Source organism: Erinaceus europaeus, chromosome 1 (assembly GCF_950295315.1).
Source record: "Erinaceus europaeus chromosome 1, mEriEur2.1, whole genome shotgun sequence".
NCBI classification, from domain to species: Eukaryota; Metazoa; Chordata; class Mammalia; order Eulipotyphla; family Erinaceidae; genus Erinaceus; species Erinaceus europaeus.
The window spans coordinates 101,601,253-101,613,451 of record NC_080162.1 but is presented as its reverse complement, the minus strand read 5'-3'; the positions used below and the strand labels follow the sequence as shown (position 1 = coordinate 101,613,451).

Here is a 12,199-nt window from a genome sequence, read left to right as displayed (position 1 = left end):
TGCAGATTAATCCTTTTACAGTATAAACTGATCACATCACCCCTCTCACTTAAAAATGCCTGTGCTGGTTATCAGTCACCCACTGAACAGGACCCTAAACTCAGCATTCAAGAGATATTAGTATAATCCTCATATCACCATGTGGTCTCCACTGTACTGCCTCTGGGCTTCCCACCTTCTAGCTTATCCACATACCGTTTCATCCTGGATATGCTCATTTATCCCTTTTCTTTCTTGCTACTGGCTGATCTCCACATCTCTGCTAGCTGAAGTCATACTCTTTAAAACCTAATTCAAGATTCCTTAATTAAGTCATCTTTTTTTCCTGCCCAGAAATAGTTTTTACAATGTACTTTCTTTGTTTTTGTAATTTTTTTTATTGACTTAAGAATGATTGACGGGAGTCGGGCAGTAGCTCAGCAGGTTAAGCGCAGGTGGTGCAAAGCACAAGGACCAGCATAAGGATGCCAGTTGGAGCCCCTGGCTCCCCACCTGCAGGGGAGTCACTTCACAGGCAGTAAAGCAGGTCTGCAGGTGTCTCTCTTTCTCTCCCCCTGTCTTCCCCTCCTCTCTCCATTTCTCTCTGTCCTATCCACCAATAACATCAATAACAACAATAATAACTACAACTATAAAAAAAAAACAAGGGCAACAAAAGGAAATAAATAAATATTTTTTTAAAAATTTAAAAAAAGAATGATTGACAAGACCGCAGGGTAAGAGGGGTACAAGTCCACACAATTCCCACTACCAGAGTTCCGTATCCCACCCCCTCCCTTGAAAGCATTCCTATTCTTTACCTCTCTGGGAGTATGGACCCAGAATCATTATGGATTGCAGAAGGTGAGAGGTCTGGCTTCTCCACTGGACATGGGAGTTGGCAAGTCAAAGCACTTTCTTTCTTTCTTTTCTTTTCTTTATTTTTTTTTTATAGGACAGGACAGAAATTGAGAGAGGAGGGAAAGATAGAGATGGGGAGAGACAGACTCCTGCAGACCTACTTCACTGCTTGTGAAGCAACCCCTCTGCAAGTAGGGAGCCAGGGGCTTGAACTGCAATCTTTTCAAGAGTCTTTACACTGTGTACTATATTTGCTTAACCTGCTACGCTACCACCCAGCCCCAGGCTGATGCACTTTCTTTATGCCTCACAGTTGTTGTGTATATCCCAGCCTCTGGCTTCCTGTCTCGTGCTCCCTACATGACTCTTAAGCCTCTCAACGAAATAGTGCCCAGGTGTGACTGACCCATATACTTCTCACACCGCTCTATATAAACTAAATGAGAGGTTGAAATATTCAAATTAATTTTGTATGTCACATGTAATATATAAAATAATGAAAATACACTTGGTTCAATAAAATCCCTGAAGTCATTCCATTCCCCTCCTTCTGTCCCATCTCCCAATTCTCCAAGATAAAGCTAAAGTCTTGATTAAGCTGCTTCTACAGTCATATAAGTCAAAAATAAGTATAGACATTACTATTTATTTTAATTTTTAATTATCTTTATTTATTGGGGAGAGACAGAAAGAAATTGAGAGGGGAAGGGAAGATAGAGAGGGAGAGAGACAGAGAGACATCTGCAGCACTGCTTCACTATTCGTGCAGGTGGGGACTAGGGGCTTGAGCCCAGGTCCTTGCGCATTATAACATATGCACTCAACCAGATGCACCATCGCTCAGCCCCTTAATTACTATTTATAGACTGTGTCTTATGATGGTTCAACTTATAACAGTGCAAAAAATTCAATATCAACCATATTTTACATCTTTTCCTGGGCTAGCAATACGCTCTACACCATTCTCTTGTGACACTAGACAATGGTAGTGAGCCACAAACAATCTATAATCTGCAGTATACTATGTTGCCAGTTTCCTCTGCATACTGTGTTTTCTGTTTCCACATCCCAGGCTTTAAAAAATACTCATCTGTATCTCCTGTAGGAGTGGAGAAGACTGGCCAGCTGTAGGTTAATGTACATTCTGAGCACATTTAAAAGTAGACTATATGGGGGGGGTTAGATGGTGGCACATCTGGTTAAGCACACATATTGTCATGTGTAATGACCTGGGTTCTAGACCCTGCTCTCCACCTGCAAGGGGGACATATCACAAGTGGTGAAGCAGGCCTATGTGTATCCACCTTTTATTTTATTTTATTTTATTTTATTTTATTTTATTTTATTTTTGAGACAGATGTAGGGAGAGAGAAAGAGAGAAACACCAGAGCACTGTTCAGCTCTGGCTTATAGTAGTGCAGGGGATTGAACCTGGTACTTTGAAACCTCAGGCATGAGATTCTGTTTGCATAACCATTATGCTATCTCCCCCAACCTCTACCTTTCCCCCTCTCTATATCCTCCTCCATCTGTTTTTCTGTCTCTATCCAACAAATAATAAATAAAATATTTTAGAAAAATAAAGTAGGCTAGGCTAAATTAAAGTATTTGATAAGTCATATGTAATAAATATATTCCCGACATAAGAAATTTAGATATTTTCTACATTGTCTTAGGACATAACCTCATCTGTACCAAGGCCTTGTGTACAAAAGCACTTTACATACATTAACCTAGTCCCGTCACAATCCTAAAAAACACATATTACCCTGAGATGAGAAAATACTAAGAAAGAAAAAAAAAGTCAGAGATTTAACCCTAATTGTGTAAAGTCTATGCTTTTCTGATTGGGCATTGTGACAAATACAAGACCTATCAGATTTTCTAATTCCTGTCTACCACTGTTTCTTCAAAGAATAATTAAGTTAACTGAACAAGCATACACATTTATTAAGTTATAAGTCAGTCACTTGATTAGAAATTTGGAACTATGGAAATTAAATAGAAGCTTCATTACTCGGACAGTTCTAAGGTTAACTACTGACAATTTTCTGACACTCATCATGAAATTATTCAGCCTGTAGGAGCCATGTCTCCCTGGTTTCTCAATTCTCAAGTAGATCTTAAACTTCAACTAAATCTGTTCAACCCCATTCAAGAAGTCTTTAAATATTGAGCCAGGCCCTGGATATCCAAAGCACATGGCAGGTATATAGTTTTACTCTCCAAGAGATCACAAAAAGACAAACATTTGATTGATTAGTCTAAGGAATCACTTATCTCCCAACTAGAAAAACATGAGTAATGCATGTGCCTCCAACAAGAATTAGGAACTCTTGCATTTAATACTGGACCTGCATCTGGGATATAAGCCACCTCTCTCTCTCTCTCTCTCTCTATATATATATATATATATATATATATATAAAGATTTTACTTATTTATTCATGAGAAAAATAGGAGAGAAAGAACCAGACATCACTCTGGTACCTGTGCTGCCAGGAATTGAAATTGGGACCTCAGGTTTGAGAGTCCAATGCTTTATCCACTGTGCCACCTCCCAGACCACCTGTTATTCTTCTTTTTATTTATTTACATATATATATATTTTTTTGTCTCCAGGGTTATCACTGGGGCTTGGTGCCAACACTATAAATCCACTGTTCCTGGAGGCCAATTTTATAGGATAGGACAGAGAGAAATCTAGAGAGGAGGGGAATACAGAGAGGGGGAGAGAAAGATAGATACCTGCAGACCTGCTTCACTGCTTGGAAGTGACCACCCTGCAGGTGGGGAGCCAGGGCCCAAACCAGGATCCTCAAGTAGCAACTTGCGCTTTGTACTATATGCATTTAACGCAGCCCTCTCACTGTTCTTTAGTCCCCCAAGTAAAGAAGAGAGCAACTCTGCCAAGAAATTGAAGGCTCCCTTTAACTTTAAAATTCCATTATCTCTGAGCTAACTCTCAAGATCCTGCTTCTGAAAGTGATCACAGCTACTGTTTTTCAACAGAACTATTGGAAGCCTGCATCCTGCAGTATAGGTTAGTTCTTAAAAATTCATTCAAGGTGCTTCAAATATGATTTTAAGTGACTCCTACCTCTCCTCTGTGAAGGTAAGTTACTGACATTAACAATAACAAATTAGAGTTAAGGTCTCTACAGAGAAGTAAATCTTGTATTCATTTAGTTCAAATAACAATTCATATTAAATGCTACCTACTCTATGCCTTCCCAATTATAGCTAAATTTGAGTTTGTGAAGGAGGGACAGTGGGGAGAGAAAACTATAGAAGTATCAGTATTTAAATTATATACACATATGTAATACACAGAATTTGACTGTTCTGATTTCATTTCAACACCTACTTAAACCAGAACAGATCCCCCCCCCCCTTTTTATCACTATTAGGAGGAAGGTTATTGATTTACAGTACAGTTGTTAACACCTGGATGAAAAACAACCCAACTGTCCAAAAGAAGATGAGTGGCTAAGAATGGTGTGTTAGATAAACAAAATGGAACACTACACAACTGTTAAGAATGATGAAGTCACCTCCTTTGCCTCACCTTGCAGATACTTTGACTTAGCTATATACACACTTTCTCTTACAAGACTCCACATGACTTACCTTTCTTGATACTCAGCCTCTCAAATTATAAAGCTCAAGGCATCTTTTGTTTAAGTTAACAGCACAGAGGAGGAAATCTATCAATCAAAAGAAAACCAGCAGGATAGAGAGAGAATGCAGCTGGCAGGGCGCCTGCCTTGCCATGTGTGCAGCAGCCCCAGTTGGAGCCCCTGGCACCACAGGGAGATGGAGTACTTGGGCACTGAAGAGCTTCAGGGCTGTGGTGGTCTCAGTGTGTCCCCCTGACCCTCTACCCCTGAGAAAGCTGCCTCCCTGAAGCTGTGAAACTGTGCATATGTGAGGCTCCTGAGAAGCACACATTTTTTTAATTAAAAAAAAAGTTGGAAGGAAAAAGTAAGAAAATTGTAACTACCTTGTTTTCATGCCATGTCTACACAAAACACTGACTTTCAACTGTCAACGACAGTCTCACAAAAAAAAAAAAAAAAGTGACTGCTTCTTTCGATGATCCACAAATTCTGAGAGGTATGCAAGGTACTGTTCTAGGTACTTTATAGTACTCAGCAAAACAGCAAGCATGCTTACCAGAGCAGAGATGATATTCTAATGCAAAGAGAGAATTTTTTTTTCAAATATCAAAAAAAGTAAAGTACAGCTATGAAAGTATAGCTAAGAAAGTATAGCTATGCCTTTCAATGGCAGTCCCAGTTTCAGTTTTTGGCATCATCTAATGGCAGAATTAAGCACTGCTCTGGTCTCACCCTTCCCACCCCACCCCCAACAAACACAATGAAATATTCTTTAAATAATAATTCTAAGGGCTGGGTGGTGGCTCACCCAGTAGAATTCAAACCTTACCATGATCCAGGACCTGAGCTCAAACCCTGGGTGCCCACCAGCAGGGCAGGGAATGCTTCTTAAGTGGTGGAGCACTCATGCAAGTGTCTCTTTTTCCTCTCTATTCTTGTCTGCCTTTAGAAAAAAAAAAGGTGGGAGAGGAAAGTCAACTGAGGAGGACAGGAGGGATTTGGAGGAGGAGGAGGAAGAGTGGGTTGGCCCCAGCTGTGGTGGACTCAGTTGAGTGTTTTTGTTACAATGTACAAGGATCTGAGATCAAACACCCAGGGCCAGGGGAGGAGAAGCATGGATGCAAGTGTCTGTGTCTTTCTCCCTCTCTATCTCCCTTTCATTCTCAATTTCTATCAAATAAATAATTTTTTATTTAAAAGAAGAAAAAAAATGAAGAGGAAGAAGGAAAAATGAATGAATAGCTGGTGGGAGCAGTGGAGTTGTGTAGACACTATGTTCCAGCAATAGCCTTCATGACAAAAAAAAAAAACCAACCAAGAAAATTAAAGCAGCAACATATTCTGGAGAGGCTGTGGGGACAGACAAACCCTTCTGCACTGCTGGTGGGAATGTAAATTGGCCCAGCTTCTCTGGAGAGCAGTCTGGAGAACTCTCACAGGGCTAGACATGGACCTTCCATATGACCCAGTAATTCCTCTCCTGAGGATATACCCCAAGTATTTCATAATGCCCAACCAAAAAGATATGTGTACACCTATGTTCATAACAGCACAATTCATAATAGCTAAAACCTGGAAGCAACCCAGGTGCCCAACATAAGATGAGTGGCTGAGAAAGCTGTGGTACATATACACAACAGAATACTACACAGCTATTAAGAAAAATGAACCCACCTTCTCTGACGCATCTTGGATGGAGCTAGAAGGAATTATGTTAAGTGAGCTAAGTCAGAAAGATAAAGATGAGTATGGGATGATCCCACTCATCAACAGAAGTTGAGAAAGAAGAACAGAAAGGGAAACTAAAAGCAGGATTTGACTAAATCGAGAGTAGGGCACCAAAGTAAAAACCCTGTGGTGAGGGGAAGGGTGGACATTCAGCTTCCCAGGGCGGCGTAGGTGTGGTGGTCGGTGGGTGTGATGGGACACAGTCTTTTGGTGGTGGGAATGGTGTCTATGTACACGCCTATTAAACTGTAGTCATATAAATAACTATTTAATTAATGAGAGGGGAAAATTGATAGTATGTCTCAAACTTTTTAAAGCAGTCTTTTTAATACATAGGCTGAGTCTCTGATATTGAGAGTCTCTGTTGACTCTCTCAAAAGCCTAGACCAGGAAGAACAGAAGCAACCAGTGGCACAGCTCAGCTATATACAAGATGCCTAACAAAAGGACTTTTCAAAGTTAACCCAATTACCAAATAATGAGATGATAACAATAACAATTTATTGTCTTCTTGAACCCTAAGACAGCAGGAACCTCACATTTCCACTATTGAGCCTATATTGCCACCAGTCCTGGAACCTTAGTGTGGGGCGCACTTTCCTGCATGCTCCTCTCTATTCATATCAAATAATATTGCATCCTCCGATCACAACCTAATCAACACAATGAGTGCCACCTCAGCATGCTTCACTTCAGACTGTGTCCAGAGACTTCAGGTGTGGAATGACAACCCTTCAGCTTCATTACTCGGGTGAGATCTTTCCTTTCATAGTATTCTCTAATTCCATTCCAGGTGGTTCACTTCCTAACAAAGTCCCAAAACCTAGATATAGACCAGGTCCCCTGAGATAGAGCATATGTTCACATGTATCCATGAACCAGGGCAAAATATATACCTGAAAGCAAAAGTACACAACAATCTGCAGTGAGTACCCCTCAACACATCATCTGCACTATTCCAGCCTTTAGGTCCGTGATTGTTCAACAATTTGTTTGGCTTTGTATGTTAACTCTCTTTTCAGTCACCAGGTTCCAGATGCCAGGGAAAGAGAGAGACAGGCTGGAAGTATGGATCCACCAGTCAACAACCATGTCCAGCAGGGAAGCAATTACAGAAGCCAGACCTTCCACCTTCTGCATCCCACAATGACCTTGGATCCATGCTCCCAGAGAGATAGAGAATGGGAAAGCTATCAGGGGAGGGGATGGGATGGGATATGGAGATCTGTTGGTGAGAATTGTGTGGAGTTGTATCCCTCCTATCCCACGGTTTTGTTAATGTCTCCTTTTTTAAATAAATAAATAAATTTTAAAAAATTTAAAAAAAAGAAAATTAAGATAGAGGTTAAATGCTATGGAGAAAATAAAAGATGAGGTGAAATGCTACTTAAGATGATCAAGAGGGCCTTGCTAAACAGATGTTACTCCAGATGAGTTCTAATTGATAAAAACAAACACAAACTTTACTCCAGATTCTACCATCAGTGTAGTGGGAATGGAAATATATATACCGGGGTCAGGTGGTAGCGCAGAGCGTCGAGCGCAGGTGGCACAAAGCGCAAGAACCGGAATAAGGATCCGGGTTCGAGCCCCCAGCTCCCCACTTGCAGAAGGGTTGCTTCACAGACGGTGAAGCAGGTCTGCGGGTGTCTTTCTCTCCCCCTCTCTGTCTTCCCTTCCTCTCTCCACTTCTCTCTGTCCTATCCAATGAAAAGTGTATATACATTTATTTATTTATTTATAGTTATCCTTTTATGGTTGTCATAGTGGGAAAATGTCCATTAAATGCAAAATCTAGATTCCTTTTAGGATTTGGCTTTGGAGATTTTCCTTTCAGGATCTGGAGACGTTCCGCCTCTTCAATATTTTTAATCATTACGGGCTTCTTCCTTAGGAGACATTTCTTTTTCTTTTTAATTCCACTTTCAAAGTTTTTTTTTTTTTTTTTTTTTGCTAATTACTTTTTAGCTGTACTTACTTAAGTAGAGGCAATTAACTAGCAGGGATTCTTCCAGAGTCCCCACACTTTTTTTTTTTTTTTTTTACAGGATCCCAAATCCAAATAAGGCAGCAAGACCCAGCAGCCTTCAGAGAGTGCAAAGCACAAGCCTTGGAAAACTGGGTGACCTGACACACACCCCCCCCAAAAAAAAACTCCCAAATTTTGCAAGGGGTGACCCCCCCCTCCCAAGGCCCGGGGTCCGAGGCAGCGGGCGCGCGTGCGCCCCGCGTGAGTCATGGCCACCGGGTCCGCGCGCGGGGCCGCTGATTGAGCCCCGGGCCCGGTGCTTCGCCTCCACACGTCCTGCGCACACAGTGCCGGCCGCATGCGCAGGCTCCTTAATAGCCAACAAATGTTTCAAAGTACAAGTGCCTGGAGCCAGAAACGTGTGAGACCAGGACCAGGACCAGGCGGCCAAGAAGACTTAGCACTTTTTCTTTTTTTTGGTGGCGGGGAGAGCGCGGCAAGGGGAACTGAGTGCACGTCAGTTTGTCTGTCTTTCTCCCCACGCGGCCCGCAAGGGGGCGGGGCGCGGAGGCCGCACAGGTGGGTCCGCCCGGCCCGACCCGGCCACAGGCCGCCAGCTCGCCCCTCTCCTCTCCGTGACATCTTATGTAATGAGCCGAGCTCATCAAAGCGGAAGCGCCGCGCGCCGCCCCCCGGCCGGGACTAGACAAGACGCTCGCGCCCCCACGCCGGCGCGTGGGCCCCGAACTCGCCGCCCCGCGCGCCGCCCGGCGGGTGGGGGGGGTCCTGGGGGGGAACCCGAGCGCCGACCAGGCTCGTCCCTCCGCGGTGAAGGCGCTGCGGGCGCCGCCGCCGGTCCCCCGTCAGGAAGCCGCGAGCGTCACCAACTGCGTCAGCTTCTCCAAACACATTTCATGGTCTCCCTCCAGCCCAGGAGCCGCGGCCGGGGCTGCGGGGAGCCCCCCATGCTGGGGAAGAGAAAGTTCCTCGGGGGTGGGGGCTCGCCCCGCCGCGCCTCAGCCCCTGTCCACGCGCCGCCACCAATCGCAGCTCGCGCAAGTTGGGACCCCCGAGAAGCCCGCCAGGCTCGCCCAGCGCCTGGAGAGGTGGGGGCCTTATCCTCTCACACACCCTGGGCCAGCGGACAGCGGCGACGCCAGAAACTTCCCTGGGCCGCGCGGGGCGGGGACGCCACCCGGGTCCCGGCACAGCGCCCTTACCTTGCTCTCCAGAGGCCACGATCCGGGCGGGCGGTGTGGGGGGGGGCGGCGGCGCGTGGTGCGCGCGCGCGTGGGGCGGTAGGTGAGGGAGCTCGCGCCGGCGGGGGCGGGGCGGGGCAGGGCCGGCGCGAGGACAGCGAAGCCGACGGCGGGCGCGAGGCGAGCGCGCGGATGGGGGCGGAGGAGTCGTGGGTTTGTTTACGCATTGCTGCCCGGCTCGGGGCACAGCCCGCAATCGCTGATTGGACACAAACTGGGGCACTGCCTCTCGCCGCGCGCCAGCCAGGCCGCCTCCAGCCGCCGCTGCCGCGCTGCTCCTGGAGCGAACGCCCTGCCCGGCGTGGCCCGCGCTGGCGCCCCGAGGCCCTGGAGGGGAAGAGTGGCCGCGGACACCCCGGGCAGACGTGAGAGCACTCGTGTTGGGCTCCAGGCTCGCCATCACCCACCTGTAGTGGCCTGACCTTGGCAAAGATGAAACTTCTGAGACTGGAGAGTGTTTTGCATTCTGGCACTAAAGGGCACCCGCACCACCCTCAAGACTTGCCCTTTAAGGGCTGTGCACATGCAAACTTCATATGTGCTTTCAGGGCTTGTCTAGCCCAGGCTTCCTGCAGAAGCAATCCCAGGAGCTGTCAGTGACTTCCTCTGTCTAGCCTCTCTACTTCTTATTTTTCTTTTTGCTATTATTATTACTATTATTATTATATTTCTTTATTGGATAGAGACAGCCAGAAATTGAGAGGGGCGGAGGAGATCGAGAGCTAAGCTTCCCACCCCGCCCCGCAGGTGGTTTCCCCCTGCAGGTGGGGTGGGAATAGGGGCTCAAACCTGGATCCTTGCACATTGTAACATGTGCACACCACCCGGTCCCCTACTGATCTTTCTTCTTCACGCAGCATTCACAGGTGCCACCTCCGAAGTGACCTTGCCACATGATGCTCAGGAGCCTCGGGTCACTCTCCCTGACCTCAGACCCAGGAGTTTCAGTGTCATTGACCCTCACAGCTGGGTGTCCACCTGTCAGTCTTCTCTGCACTGTCTAGTTTTCACCCCCGCAAAGACCATGTCTATAGACAATATACTTCAGGCACCTCTGATTTTTTACAATTGATTTTTATCCCACTCTTTGCCAGAAAAGCCCTGGGTTCCCACTACGCCACTTTGTGTGTGTGTGTGTGTGTGTGTGTGTGTGTGTGTGTGTGTGTGTGCTAGGACTCAGTGCTGGCACTATGAATCCACTGCGCCTGGTAGCTATTTATTTTTCCTATTTTATTGGATAGAACCGAGGGACATTGAGAGAAGAGAAAGAGAGGGAGGGAGAAAGACACAGGCAGACGTGCTTCGCTGCTTATAAAGCATCCCCCCTGCAGGTGGGGAGAGGGGGGATCAAACCCAGATCCTGTGCAGTCTTTTTTTTCAAAACCTCACACACTCAGCTTGTCAGACATTTCTACACACGCCACCCCCATGGAAAAGTCCACCCTTGTGGTTGGCATTCACTCTGACTTGACAGTCTTAAGTCTAGGCAGTTGCTGCCACTAGTCTGTGGATTCCGTAAGAACAGGAGTCTGGTTTTAGTGGGAATCTGAGGATGCAAGAGCTAAAAGATGGAAGAATAAGATTGCCTATGTACGTCTGCAACTCTACCAGGACTGAGGAAACTCAAGTCTATCAAGAGGGTCTCCTGGAAGATTGACCACAACCCTCTCTGTCAAAAAGCAAATACTTAAAAAAAAAAAAAAAAGTGTATGTCCTCCATTACTCTTGTGTCTTTGTGTCTCTTCACCACACTTTGCTCTTGTACCATCTGCCAATAGTGAGCATTTAGAGGTCATTTTGGAGGAATAAAATGAAGAGGTCCCTTAAATCAGTCAATGCTCAGATCAGAGTGAATATAGTAAGCCATGAAGAAATAGATTTGAATAGACATGAACCCAGTCATTTTACAGACAATTCCTAGACTAACAGTTCCTCGACAGCTACTTTGAATTTATCACTTGCTAAACAAATATTGGAGAATGGACCCTGACCCTTTTGATTCTAGATGTGCTGCTTCCAATTCTGTCAGGAAAAGCTATTTGAACTCAGAGGGTGAATCCAAGTGGAAGTAGTTTTCTTTCTCATGGGGGCCAGGCAGTGACACACCCCATTTAAGCACACATGTTACCATGCACAAGGACCTGGGTTCAAGATCCTGCTTCCCACCTGCAGATGGGAAGCTTCACAAACAGTGAAGCAAGTACTGCAGATGCCTCTCTGTCTCTCTCCCTCTCTCTCTCCTCCCTTCTCAATTTCTTTCTGTCTTATCAAATAAAAACAGTAAAATAAGTTTTTTAAAAGTTTTCTTTCCCAGAAAATTCAAGTGATAATTTAGTACAGTTAATTTGTCACAAAAACATTGAAAGAACTGGAAGTGCAACCAGGGGAAGTTGAAGCCACAGTATGCAGAGGAAACTGGCAACATAGTATACTGCAGATTATAGATTGTTTGTGGCTCACTACCATTGTCTAGTGTCACAAGAGAATGGTGTAGAGCGTATTGCTAGCCCAGGAAAAGATGTAAAATATGGTTGATATTGAATTTTTTGCACGGTTATAAGTTGAACCATCATAAGACACAGAGTTTTGACACAGAGGCTGCCAGATCATAAAGGGCTTATTCAGTAGGCGTTGGACCCATAAAGGGAGTGCAGCTACCAATGTAGACACTTTAAAGTAGCAAGTGGCCCATTTCCAGAAGTCTGGAGAAGCCAATGGTCAAGATTACAGAGGGTAGGTGGTTAACACCCTACAATACAGAGTAGAACAGAGAACAGTGGAGA

The 12,199-nt window shown here is 45.2% G+C and overlaps 1 protein-coding gene across 1 annotated transcript in view; it reads right to left on the bottom strand.

Annotated features, from left to right (window-relative positions):
- Positions 1–9,461, bottom strand: part of PCGF5 (polycomb group ring finger 5) — a 189,244-nt gene extending 179,783 nt beyond the window's left edge. The window contains exon 1 of the mRNA XM_060191897.1: positions 9,378–9,461. The gene's annotated coding sequence lies outside the window, so the exon portion shown is untranslated. The remainder of the gene's footprint in view (positions 1–9,377) is intronic.
- Positions 9,462–12,199: the final 2,738 nt, after the last annotated feature.